This window comes from Megascapheus bottae, chromosome X (genome assembly GCF_031878675.1).
Source record: "Megascapheus bottae isolate mThoBot1 chromosome X, mThoBot2.hap1, whole genome shotgun sequence".
Classification (NCBI taxonomy): Eukaryota; Metazoa; Chordata; class Mammalia; order Rodentia; family Geomyidae; genus Megascapheus; species Megascapheus bottae.
The window spans coordinates 9074166-9088904 of NC_143547.1; the positions used below are offsets into that span (position 1 = coordinate 9074166).

Consider the following 14739-nt stretch of genomic DNA (forward strand, 5'->3'; position numbering starts at 1 on the left):
TCTCTTAAAATATAGTTCTATTGTTAAGCTGCGATAAAGAAGGGTTACCATTTCATAAGTCAGGTAATGAGCACATTTCTCCAGCCTAATTCTTTTGGTCTAGTGAGATACCTTTAGAGATAGATCGATAGATAGAAAGATAGATAGATAGATCGATAGATAGATAGATAGATAGATAGATAGATAGATAGATAGATAGATAGATGTGTGTGTGTGTGTGTGTGTGTGTGTGTGTGTGTGTGTGTGTGTGTGTAACTATGGAAGATTCCAGTACATACAAAGATCAAGAGAGGATAAAGAACATCATGTGAGATAAGCAAGGTACAGTTAAGTTGATTGGAAAAGCACTGATTCAATTCAGTAACACTAATAGCTACTGAAGAATACAATATAAAACATGTCTTCAAGGAACTCAGTTTGGTAGAGACTCTCCTACCATGTTCATTAAAGCTTTTCCTCTCAGTGGTGCCTAGAGTTGAAATCTGGAGTAAATCAATGAATAATATATGTCAGATCATTTAAAAGGTAATAAAGCAGTGAGTTCTATATTATTTTTAATATTTATGACTCTACCATAAAATCTCTCTAATCATATAGAGCAGGACTTGGCAATCAATAGCCCCATTGCCTGTGCTTATTAAACTTTCATTGGACCAAAACCATTCCTATTCAATTACATATTGCCTAAGACTATTTTTCTCCTACAAAAACAAAATAGTTACAACTGAAACGGCATGGCATACAAAGGATAAAATATTTATTATCTTCAATTTACAGCAAAAGACCACATAAGATATATTGTCATGTCCACTTTCTCCAGGTAATTCAACTCTTCACAATATTCCTTATTTTCCCTGTCAGAAACACCCATGTTTAGTTTTAGGTGTTAAGACTACTCTAAAACTGGGCGTGGGTGGCTCAAGCCTGTAATCCTAGCTACTTAAGAGGCTGAGATCTGAGGATCACAATTCAAAGCCTACCTGGCACTAAAGTCCAAAAGACTCTTATCTTCAATTAACCACCAGAATACTGAAAGTGGCATTGTGGCTCAAGTGGTAGAACAGTAGCCTTGAGCTGAAGAGCTCAAGGACAGCGCCCAGGACCAAAGTTTAAGCCCCACGACCGACCAAACAAAGAAAAAAGAAAAAGACTACTCTAGTTCAAAAAATGATTTAGAATCATGTGTAAAGCACAATACGGTATATTTTAAACTCTTCCAGCAATATACTAAAACGAAGAATTTTAACTATTGTTTATTGCCATATATTTCACTGAAGTAATTGAAATAAGATTTTGCTTTTATAAATGAAAATGTGTTCTACAATATGATAACTGATTTTATAGAAGTTGAAACTTTTGTGCTTAAATTTTGGGAAAATCTTGTGGAATAAAGAATTGTTCTGGGGCCGGGAGTTTGGCCTAGTGGTTGAAGTGCTTGCCTAGCATGCATGAAGACCCAGGTTCGATTCCTCGGTACCACATACATAGAAAAAAGCCGGAAGTGGTGCCGAGGCTCAAGTGGTAGAGCTCTAGCCTTGAGAAAGTCCAAGGACAGTGCTCAGGCCCTGAGCTCAAGCCCAGGACTGGCAAAAAAAAAAAGAATTGTTCTGTGTTAACATGAGTTGATTTCTTCTATTTTCATTATTGCCCAGCAACCTTGTTTCAAAGTCCAAGTTCTAACTTCTTTTAATAGCCCTAGAGGCATTATCTGAGTTCCAAGACTTCATATTAAGCTCTTACAAAGTATATTTTGAATGTAGCCCATGAAATACTGAAACATAACTCTGGGACAGCTGCATTAGAACTGAAGTTGGTTTCAGTTACATTTACTTTTTGAATATAGCCAATAACCAACAGTGAAAAACCCTCTAACTAAGAGAATAGATTAATACTTCAGTGGTCTCTGTGATTATCATAACACTGGAACCATAGCCCAGGGGACAAATCAAGGTGTGACATCATGGATTTGAACTTTCTTCTTCCCTGTCAACTATTATTTCATTCCCCTTAGAACCAGTGGGTTTGATATCTTTTGCCATATGAATTGGAATTTTGTGGAAGAGAAAAAGTTAGCAGAGAAAAAGATTTGATATCAATATGATATCAATAAATGGGAAAAGAATAGAATAGTACCTATGAGGCTAAAACATAGCCACTGTTTTCTCTGTTGAGTGTGATAAGTGCTTTTATGATATCAATCATTCCATTAGATGATGTTGAAAGGTAGGTATTACTATTATTTTCCTGATTTTATAAATATAGAAAGTGAGACATTAAGAAATTCTATAAATTTCTGAAAGTCACAGAACTAGCCAGTGGAGGGATTTCCCAGGCTGCCCGACTCTACTGTCTCAACCCCCACCCTACAAGTGACACAGCCTCTCACTACCCAGTCACATGCATCTTATAGTTCATTGTTCTCCTTCTGCATGTGGAAGGTTTGAGGCAATATTAAAAGACAGGAATCACTGAAATGATCCAATGACATTAGAGGGTAAGATGAACTGAGGAAACTGATTTTTTTTCATTCTCTTATAGTAATTATATGTTCTAATTATAAGTTAATGCTTGTTATGGTTCTGAGAGAGAGAGCTGTTTGCCGAGCATAGGGATTATTACTGACATTATTTGCGAGTGTTATTAGGGAGTAGGCATGAGGGAAATAGGGCAACATGGAGGAGAGGCTTAGCAGAGATTTGGTCTCAGATTTGGAGTACAAATGGCATCTCCACAATAAGGTGTCAGTGTTGGCACTGCACTATTTTGCACTCTTCCCTGGGAGGGAGGGAGGCAGTCAATATGCCCTGTAGCTTGGGTGGAGAAACTGAGGGCACCAACAGTAAAGGGCATCCACAAAGTTTCACAATTCTTTTCAGAAGTTGTTTCCAACCAAGAAGTCTTCCCTGAATCCTCCATGTAAAATCTGAGAGAATCTGTACTGTTTTCTAACACAGCTCTCACCATACCAAGGCCAAACTATTCCTGGACTTTTTCCCTTTCAATTCTAGCAAGCGAGCTTCATATACTAAAAATGCAGAATTGTTTTTTTTTAATTATCAAACTAACTCACTATAATCACAGAGAGGAGTGGGTGAACTATTATGGACATACCACAAGAGGCAAAAGCCAGAGAGCATATGAACCCCAATAGTCTAGCCCCTACCCCCAACCCTGTCATTCCCTATGTATGAAAATATGAAGGAGAAAAAAAGAGCTCATCTGCAAATTTTCAGCAATCCAACCTGCATACCTGTAGACCCAGCAGGAGCCTGCGCCATTAAGGTGGCCATACAGGGATGCGCTTGGCAAACAGGTCCAGTTGTCCCCTCAGGATTACTCCTGGCCTCTCTCCTGACTTCTAGGGTCTTGATTCCACCTTTTCAATGTCTTCAAGAAATCTGCTCCTCAGAGCTTCCCTCCAAATGTTGCTTAGAGCCAACAGGCTTCCCTGCTCTGACTCCCTGGTTTTGGAAGAGAGGGACAGTTATTAAGACTCCTCACTCCACCTTGATCCTCTAGGGAAAACAAATCTCTGGGATTTCTGAAAATACCTACAAACCAGAAACCTTTGGCAGGAAATACCGTGGCAGGACTTTCCCACCCCAACTGTACACTGATACATATTTTATGGGAAGATACATGGCAAAAGGCAGGAATCTGAGTTTCCTTTCCAAAAGGCTGATCTAAGTGTCCCGGGGGCCCTTCTGTGTCAGAAGAGCAGGGGAAATGTGTGGCTTCAGTGTCAGCTGTGGCATGAAGGACAGTGGGAAGGATTCAGGCCCCAGTTGCTGGAGTGATGAGAGTTTTTCTGTCTTCCATCTCCTCCTGATAGCCAATCGAGGTCTCCTATAATTCCTCTACACCATGCGCAAATATCATGACAAGCCCCGGCTCCTGCACCATGTCATCACGCATGTGCCGGTTCTCGCAGGCCATCACGACAACAGCCTGCTTATCACGGATACGCTTGGCCACGTAGTTCTCATAGTAGTGCCGGTTCATCTGTCTTGTCTCTAGTGTGGCCAAGCCTTGGGGCCATCTACGTTCGTGGGCATTTTCAATCAGCTCATTGACAATAGAGGCCGGGCAGCCACTCTCCACCAGGGAGCACTTAATGATGGCCTGGAGCACAACATCCGGTGTGGAGATCATCCCTCCCCAGCGTGTCACTCTGGCTGGCTGCAGGGAGTTCACCCACTCGAGGATCTCATTGTCTTCAATTGTCTCCTCCTGGTTCTGAAGGTTGGGGTTCACACTGTGCATTGCATGCATGGATGCCTTTAGTAGCTGGATATCTTGCTTTTGCTCTGCCAGCTGGTGATTGTGTTCAGCTGATGTCTTCTCCAGCTCCGCAATACGCGTCTGCTGCTGCTGTACCATGGAGCACAGGTACTTAATGCAATTGTGGTTTGGCAGCTCATCTTTGGTCATCTCCAGGCCACAGCCCTGATCACAGATCACAGGCCGCTTTGGGTTGTACTCACAATTGCTGAGATGAGACATGAGGTTGTCGAGCCGGACAATGGCACTGCAGCCAAACACAGCATTGTCACAGGCAATCTGCAGCTTTGATAGCATGTTCCGCATGATGCGAGGTACTGGGCTCAAGTGGGCAACTGTCACGACATTGCGGTCTACTGGACACGTCTGCTGCTGAGAGAACCACTGGGTGATGCAGGCATTGCAGAAAGCATGCTCACAGTGACGCACCTGAACCGGCTCCTCCAAGACTCCATTGCAAATAGAACAGATGAGGTCTTCATCAACATCCCCCTGGAAACGTGTTACATCATACCCCATGTTTCATTACTGAAATCCAGGTCCTTCCAAATGGTGGGGAGGCAGGTGCCCTTTTTACAAGGCTCCAATCCCCTGATGCCTCTAATCAGTGCCACTCAGGAGCTGCTCCAAGAAACACATCTTGTTGGCTATTCACTGACTGAGTCTTCCTTCCTAGTGACAAGTTCCATCACCAAGGGATGGATGTGATGTCACAATTGGGAGTACTTACCCTAAGCCCAGCCTGGATTCTCCAGCCCTGCCTGGCTGGAGCTGAGGCAGATGTGTCCATGGGATACCCCCAAGTGACGCCCCATGCCAGGGGAGGGGAAAGGGAAAGGGAAGGAAGGGGAAGAAGGTTCGAACCACTTGACCCTGTGTATGATGGATGTTCAAAGTGCAGGATTTTTAACCAATACCAAAAATAGAAGGCCAGATGTCTCTAATTTTCCAAGGAAGTCCCTCTATGTATTGGTATGAAAATTTGCCTCCCTGGGGCCTGGAGTTATGGCTTAGTGGTAGTGTCCTTGCCTAGCATGCACGAGCCCTGGGTTCAATTCCTTGTTTACACAAACACAGAAAATTTGGAAATGGTGCTATGGCTCAAGTGGTAGAGTGCTAGCCTTGAGAAAGCTCAAGGACAGTGCCCAGGCACTGAGTTCATGCCCCAGGACTGGCAAAAAAAAAAACAAACAAAGAAAAAATACTTCTAAAACTTGTATACTAAATGCCTATATACACCCAATACAAAAGACAAGTTTGTGCCACTTTCCATAAATTTGAATGTCATGACCAGCTACTTGGTTCCCAGGAAGCTCCAGTGGACTCTGCATCTTTTGGGACCCAGGATTCTTGGTAAATCAAACAAATGACTAGTAACTCCTTTCAAAGCACAAATAAAGCAATTCTATGAATGAGTGCACTTCAAAACACCCACAAATTTGGAATATGCAACTTGAGGGGTGCCAGGCATTGGCGGCTCATGTCTGTAATCTTTGCTACTGAAGAGGCATTATTACTATTATTGCTCCTGAAGAGGCATGACCTCTAGTACTACTACTGAAGAGCACGATTAAAAGCTAGCCCAGGGAGAAAATGATGTGAGATTCTTACTTCCAATTAACCACCAAATAACCAGAAGTGGATGGAGAAGTGGCTCAAACAGCAAGCCAGCTATGAGGGACCAAGTGAGAGTTCAAAGCCCAGAGTTGAAACCTCAGTACACACACAAACACACACACACACACACACACACACACACACACACACACACATGCCGGGAGTTTGGCCTAGTGGTAGAATGTTTGCCTAGCATGCGTGAAAACACAGGTTCGATTCCTCAGTACAACATACATAGAAAAAGCTGGAAGTGGTGCGGTGGTTCAAGTGGTAGGGTTCTAGCCTTGAGAAAGCTCAAGGACAGTGTTCAGGCCCTGAGCTCAAGCCCCAGAACTGGCAAAAAAAAAAGAAAAAGAAACAGAAGGGAGGAAAGGAGAGAGGGAGGAAGGGAGGGAAAGGAAAGAAAGAAGGAAGAAAGAAAAGAACAGAGACAGAAGGGGGAAGAAAAGAATATGAATAGATTCTGGGGTAGTATAGCTTGGCAACACAGTATGAAATATGTGGTTTGCAAGATGTTAATTGCAATTGGCACTCCTGAGATGGTGTGTCCTCCATCTCTATAAAGCTGCTTCTGACCTGTTTTCTTTTAATCAGTCTATCAGACAAAGAAGGAGAGGCTTTGAATTTGCTTCTAAGTGTTTCACTGGGTTCTTGCAATTAAAATACTTGATATTAGTGAGCAATTATGACCTAGATTGAATAAATTTGAGCTTGACTCATTTTTCTATTAATGTAATCATCCCTCATGTATATTCATAATTCTTCCATTCTGTCTGTATTTACACATCTCCCTCACATGAAACATCCTCACAAAAGAAGTATGCATAATAAATTTCAAACAGGTCATGTTAATTTCTGCCAAATTTGTTTTTTCATTGACATTTTTGGGTAAACATTTAATTCTCAAATGAACCTCAAGTGAAATCAGTCTCAAACACACCAAATCTTTTTTTCCCCAATTCCCACACTATAACATTGTTCTTCTCCTAACAAAGAGCATATTTCATGCAATTTTTGGCTGCTCAAAAGGATTTTGAACTTCTATTTATTTATTCAGCAAATATTTACTAAAAGCTTCCTCTTTGTTATCTGGATATGTGATGACACATGAAGATTGTGATAGATAAACCTAACTACACATTAAGGAGACTGATGGATAGTATAACAAATAAAGGATCTGAATGCTTTGGAGGATTCACTGCGCACACTAAAGAAAGGCTTGAACCAGGCATGGGTGGTTCACGCCTGTAATCCTAGCTACTCAGGAGGCTGAAACCTGAAGCTAGTAGTTCAGAGCCAGCCAGGGCAGGAAAGTCTATGAGACTCTAATCTTTCATTAATCACTAAAACATAAGACATGGAGGTGTGGCTTAATTGGTAGAGTGCTAGCCTTAAGCAAAAAAGGTCAGGGAAAGCATCCATGCCCTGAGTGCCAGTCCCAGGATTGGCACACACATGCACGTGTTTGTGTGCATTTTTCACACACGCACACATGCACACAAGAATACGTAAGATATACATGAAAGTAACTGCTTCTAGGAGGGAAGAGAAGTGGGGAAATAGCAAATTTCATGTTTATAACGATTTACCTTTGCATAAAAGTGGAATAAATTTGATAAAAACATTCATCATTAGCAATTATGACTTGTGTAGTCTCTGTACTTTCGTACTTTAAAAAATAAATGTACAGTTCTAAAATAAAATTAAAGAATAAAAATAAATGAATTAATTTTAATATAAAATAGAGATGATTTCAGTGGTTAATACACGTGAAGAAACATTCAAAGTATTTTTTGCCATCACTAAAATGGAGATGTCATCACACTCATAATTTCAGATCAACACATCCTGGAATTCTACATGGCCCACTTCAAAATCTTTTGACAACATTAATGCCTGATTCCTGGAAGTATTCTTCAACCAATGACAGTCCACAATTGGTAGGTAAATATTATAACTTTCTTGATCTTTGGATGGAATTTCCCTGAAGTATACATTTTACCTTTACAACCAGGCTAAGGTTTACTTGTCCACCCTTTGATAACATATCCTTGATTGATTGCCTTCGCTTCCTTTTTAAATTTCCCATTTCTTACTGGTAGTTCCTAGAATCATATCCCAAAGAAATGATTTATATTTTAATTTTCATTATTCTATTAAGAATTAGGAAACAAATGTGAATAGAAAACTGAAAAGTTATAACTGAGTACCAGCCAGGTACAGTGGCTGACATCTGTAATTGAAGCTACTTGAGAGATAGAAGTCAAAAGGACCATGGTTCAAGGTTAGCACTGGCCAAAAGTTATCAAACACAACCAATAAATCTATAAGCTGGGCATGGCAATTTTTTGTGGCTAATTGGAGATAAGAGTCTCGCGGACTTTCCTGCCCAGACTGGCTTGGAATCACATATGTCAGCCACCTGAGTACCTAAGATTACTGGCCCAGACCTCTAAGTTATTTCTAAGTCTCAAGTAAACTACATTTTGTTGAAGGGAATCTCTACACTTTGAAAAAGATCAAAGCTCAGCCTTGACTAAAGATCTTTTTTATAAATTTATGAAGCATCTGAATTTACAAAATGTGGCTCTTGAGGGAGTGAATTGTGCAGTGAAATGTGGCTCATGATAATAAGCCCAAGCACAGAAAAATAGCAATATCCTGTTCCATTCAGGTTGCTGAGATTGCTATCTTTTCCATTTATTTTAATTTCTTTTTGCCTTAATTTTAATTGTTTCAAAAATGTTTATTATCTATTCAACCATATTAGGACTAGCAATCTCATTTTCCATTTTCTGTCTTCTTTCCAAATTCCATATAATCATAAAATGAAAATTAGTCTGATTCAATAAGCTTACTTTTAACACTAACATACTTATCCTTTTTAGAAAGTAAATTGACAGATATTCATTGTAAAAGAAATGTAGAAACTGGGTGTCAGTGGCTCACAACTGTAGTTCTAACTACTAAGGAAGCTGACATCCATGGGATCTAGGTACAAAGCCAGCCAGAGCAGAAAATCTCTGAGACTCTGTCTACAAATTTACTGACAAAAAGCTAGGAGGGGAGAATGGCTCAAGTAGTAGAGTGCCAGCCCAGCAAGTTCAAAACCACTGAGCTCAAAGCCCAGTACCAGAAAAAGAAAAATAGAAATTTCTCAAATGCAAAAATCATATTAAGTGAAATAAGCCAGACTCAAAGCAACATAGGCTCAATGGTTTCCCTCATTTGTCATAATCAGTAGAAACCTTGGGCTCTCCTAGCAGAGATTTACAGTAGAACAAAACCTAGAGACATTAGGCCAAATAGTATGACACTAAGTGTAAGGACCTCCAGGATAAGGAAACAAAAGCCATATAATGAATGACTGTTGTTCTTAATGTACTACGTTATCTCTCATCTCCTTTGCCATCCCTTGGTTATCTCATATTGTTACAATATTTCACATTGTTATATGATATATTTTACATGTGCTTAATTGGTTATTTGAAACTGGATAGGGAAGGGGAGAAATTAAGATAAGTGGGGGGAGGGGGGGAGGGAAATGGAGACCATGTCATGAAAAAGAGTATCAATGTGGGGACCGGGAGTTTGGCCTGGTGGTAGAGTGCCTGCCTAGCAAGCACAAAGACCTGGGTTCGATTCCTCGGTACCACATACATAGAAAAAGCCAGAAGTAGTGCAGTGGCTCAGGGTAGAACACTAGCCTTGAGGAAAGCCCAAGGACAGTGTTCAGGCCCTGAGCTCAAGGCCAGGACCGGCAAAAAAAAAGAATATCAATGTTTGTGAAGTTATATACCTTTAATCTGGTGAATATAATGTAACCCTTCTATTAATAACAATAAAAAGTACATTAAAAAAACAGAAATTTCTCAAATGCTAAAGACACTAATAACCCTACTAGAGAAATCATTAGTATTCATGTACTGGAAAAAAATATCTCCAGGGCCAGGACTTTGGCCTAGTGGTAGAGTGCTTGCCTAGCATGCACGAAGACCTGGGTTTGATTCCTTGGTACCACATACATATAAAAAGCCAGAAGTGGTGCTGTGGCTCAAGTGGCAGAGCACTCGCCTTGAGGAAAAAGCCCAAGGACAGTGCTCAGGTCCTGAGTTCAGACCCAAGGACTGGCAAAAAAAAATGTTTCCTGTACTTTTCTATATGTTTGTATGCCTATATAATCAAGATCATTGAACACACATTCCACTTGGAGATATTTTTAACCCATCCAATGTCTTCTCAGCATGACTTTGAATGACTGAATAGCCTACAAAGTTGGTTATTTAGATGTCTAGTTTGCTGAAGATTTGGGTTGTGTTTTCTTTTATAAGTACTTCAAGGTTCCTTTTTCTACACTGATTGTTGGTTACATCTATGATTGCTTATCTGGGATATAAATATGCTCATTTTGAAGAGTTGGGTTTTGGGGGGTTTTGTTTGTTTTGTTTTGTTTTGATTGTTTTAGCCAGGTGCTGCTAGCTCATGCCTAATCCTACCTACTCAGGAGACTGAGATCTGAGGATCACAGTTCAAAACCAACCCCAGCAAGAAAGTCTGTGAGATTCAAATCTCCAACTAACCACCAGAAAACTAGAAATAGTGCTGTAAGTCAAAGTAGTAGAGGGATAGCTTGAATGAAAGAGCTCTGGAACAGCACCCAGCCTGGAGTTCAAGTCCCATGGCCAAGAACAATAATGACAACAAAAAAGCCAGAAATGAAGCTGCAGCACAAGTGGTAGAGCCCTAGCCTTGAGCAAAAGAACCTCAGGGACACTGCCCAGATCCTGAGTTCAAGCCCCAGTCCCAGCACAAAATGGGGGAGAGGCTTAGGTTTTTACTTTTTAGAATCTATCACAATTACAATGAAATGACTCTTCTTATAGCTAGTTTATTAAGTAACTGACTTCCCAAGTAGTAAAGTACAGCATTTTAGCTTCTAATCTATATCTCTCTGACTGTCTTTCATGACTGAAAGCAGTGCAATAATCTTTTTTGGGGAACATGTGTCTATGTGTTGTTTGAAAAGCATGATAGCTATAACCATATGCCATAAAAGCAAAGGGTTTAATAAAGGTCTGGATTTTTGCAGGCCTAACACAGCAATGTTCCCTATAGCCAGCAACTTCTATAAGGACAGATATCTCAAATTTGTCTCCTCCTGTAGCTACATAGAGCATTCTTAGTCATATCAGTGGGTTCCAGGACCGATTATAGATACTGAAATTTACATCAAGTAACTTATATAAACATAATATAGGTGGCTTATGCCTGAAACCCTGGCTATTCACAAGACTGAGATCTAAAGAACTGAGTTTCAATGTCAGCCCAGGAGAACTATCCAGGAAATCCTAGCTCCAAAATAAGCAGCAAAAATCAGGGAGAGAGGGGCTGGGAGTTTGGCCTAGTGGTAGAGTGCTTGCCTAGCATGCACAAAGACCCAGGTTCAATTCCTCAGTACCACATACACAGGGAAAAAATGCCAGAAGTGGTGCTGAAGCTCAAGTGGTAGAGCTCTATCCTTGAGAAAGCCCAAGGACATTGTTCAGGCCCTGAGTTCATGTACCAGGACTGGCAAAAAATAAAATAAAATAAAAAAATCAGGGAGAGAGGCATGACTCAAGGAATAGGGCAACAGGTGATTAAGACAGAGGCCATGAGTTTAAACTCTAGTACTGTGGGGGAGGAGGGAAACAAATCACTTATATAAGTGTAGTACTTGCAAAGAACTATATAATGCTAGTTAGTATTTTCAATCATTGTAGATTGATTATAATACTGAGTACAATGTAAATGATATATAAGTAGTTCAGATATTGTTTAGGAAATAATGATAAGAAAAAGGTTGTATATGTTCAGTATAAACAGTTTTTTCCTTGTATTTGGTTGGATATGAGAATATAGAACCTATGGATATAGAGGACCAACTAGCACATAGTAAAAATCCCCAAACCAAACTGTGCATGCTAGGCAAGCACTCTACCACTAGGCCAAAGTCCTGGCCCTAGAGATATTTTTTCCAGTACATGAATAATAATAATTTCTCTAGTAGGGTAATTAGTGTCTTTAGCATTTGAAAACAGGAAGGGGGGCTTGGCTCAAGGGTATGGTGGTAGCCTTCACTTGAAGAGCTCAAGGACAATGCCCAGGCCCAGTGGTAGGGCGGTAGCCTTGAGCTGAAGAGCTCAGGGACAGTGCCCAAGCCAAGTTCAAGCCTCATGATCCACAAAATTAATAATAATCACATATAGCAATAACAGCGCTATCTAAAAGAAATATGAGATATGTAGGTTTAAATTATAGTACTCCCACTAAAAGTAAAAATAAGAGTAAGTGTTTAAATAATATACTGCATTTTATTTAATTCGGTATATCTATACAAAATTCTGGGCATATTAGAGAGAGTATAGAAAGTATCAATATTTTGCACTGAGTCTTCAAAATCCAATGATTTACAAACTTTCAATTCATAAACAAAATGGTTATCAGAAATAACTTGCTTTTCCAGACTCAGTGTCTCACACCTGTAATACTAACTGCTCATGAAGCTGAGATCTGAGGATCACAGTTCAAAGTCAGCCAGATCAGGAAAGTCCTTGAGATTCTTATCTCTAATTTACCAACAAAAGGTTACAAGTGGAGCTGCAGCTCAAGAACAGAGCACCAACCTTAGGTGAAAAATCTAATCCAAGGCCAGGAGAGTGGCCTAATGGTAGAGTCCTTGCCTAACCTGCATGAAGCCCTGGGTTCGATTCCTCGGTACCACATACACAGAAAAAAGCCAGAAGTGGTGCTGTGGCTCAAGTGCTAGAGTGCTAGCCTTGAGAAAGTTCAAAGACAGTGCTCAGGCTCTGAATTCAAGCTCCAGGGCTGGCCAAAAAAAAAAGCTAATCCAAAGTAAGAGGCCCTGAGTCAAAGCTTCAGTAATATCAACCAAAACAAACAAAAACAAAAAAAGAATGTGATTTTTATTTGGACTTTATAAAGCTTACATAGTTTTTCCTTACTCAGATGTTCCAAATAAATTTCAAAGTTTCTAATAATTGAGTCAATTATCAGTTTTAAAATTTAGTTCAGTTCTTCATGGGCAGTAGTGTAATACTGGACACTAGTTCAGAGGTTGGCCCTTTGAGTGTGTGTCTTTTGTGTGTCCCCTTATCATTTAACAAGTTATCACAAAACTTGAGTGTTATTATCCCTGTATGTGGATGAGAACATAACTCTCTGAGTTATCATTCATATAAGATCATATGACTAGAAATTATTTCATGCTCACATCTGTGCATTTGGATCCCAGAAGATAAACCCTTTACTGATTCTTCTAGCTGAGAGAACATCAAAATTGAACATCTGTGTTAGGTGTGTAAATATCTGTGACTTTCCTCAGCTCTTTGCATTCATCACATATGGTTATGGATACAATAGTGCCTAAGTTAAAAACATAGAGGACATTTCAGCAATGGCTTCCAAATTCTTTGAAGCAGCAGAAGGAGCCCTTTTGTCCATCTTACATAAAGCCCCAATATATAAAATCATCAAAAGTGAAGCTGTTCTATTAAATCATAGGAAAGAGTTCCCACTCAAGAGTTTCCTTTGTCATACCTTCTCCTTACTATGGCAACCAGTAAAGTAATAACCCAGGACCCCACATCACCAGCAAAGAGCATTTAAAAACCACATATCAGGGGCTGGGAGTTTGGCCTAATGGTAGAATGCTAGCCTAGCATGCACGAAGACCTGGGTTCAATTCCTCTGTAACACATACATAGAAAAACAGCCAGAAGTAGTGCTGAGGCTCAAGTGGTAGAGCTCTAGCCTAGAGAAAGTCCAAGGACAGTGCTCAGACCCTGAGCTCAAGCCCAGGCCTGGCAAAAACAAAACAAAACAAAACAAAACACATATGGTAGGCACTTGTGTTCATGCCTCTGTCCTAGCTATTTAGGAGGCAGAGATCTGAGGGTCATTGTTCTAAGTCTACCAGGACTGGATAGTGCATGACATTATTATCTCTAATAATGTATCGTGTCCCCAGCCTTGCTCTCTTGTTCTCTTTCATTCTGCTTTGTGTATGTGTGTGCACACATGTGCTCGCATGCACATGCATGCCTGTGCACCCATGCTGGTCCTGGATCTTGAACTCAAGGCCTAAACACTATCTCTAAGCTTTTGTGTTCAGTACTACTGCTCTATCACCTAAGTCACAGCTCCCCTTCCAACTTTTTTTGTCATTCATGGGACTTGAACACTGCCCTTGAACTCCTTTTCTTAAGGCTAGTACTCTACCACTTTGAGTCACAGTCTTATTACCACTTTTCTGGTGGTTAACTGGAGATAAGAGTCTCACTGACCTTTCTACCTAGGATGGCTTTGAACCACGATCCTTAGATCTCAGCCTCCTGAGTACCTATGCTTACAACGGTGAACCACCAGCACCAGGCTTTCTCCTTCTTAACTTCCATAAGATACACAGATTTCCTCTACCTTGCCAACTGCCATAGCATACCGCCTCACCACAAACCCAGAAACTCTGAGCCCAAGTAACCACAGATTAGAATAATGAGTGTGTCTCTCTCTCTCTCTCTCTCTCTCTCTCTCTCTCTCTCTCTCTCTCTCTCTCTCTCTCTCTCTCTCTCTCTTATCTTTCCTTCTTTATCTCAGGTGTTTTGGAAAGTGATGGATATCTAATACATTAAAGCAAAAATCTAACACTGATGTAGTTCTAAATGTTATAAAAGAAACATTCAAGACACTTATATTACAAATTAGGAAGTTTAAGTGAATGGACATAAAATTGTTAAACTCCAGTTGTACTGTTAAAATGTTGCTCAAAATAGATTGTAATAA

General features: G+C 40.2%; 1 pseudogene; it reads right to left on the minus strand.

Moving 5' to 3' along the window:
• Nucleotides 1–3609: 3609 nt before the first annotated feature.
• LOC150040456 (E3 ubiquitin-protein ligase NRDP1 pseudogene) lies at nucleotides 3610–4811 on the minus strand (annotated as a pseudogene).
• Nucleotides 4812–14739: the final 9928 nt, after the last annotated feature.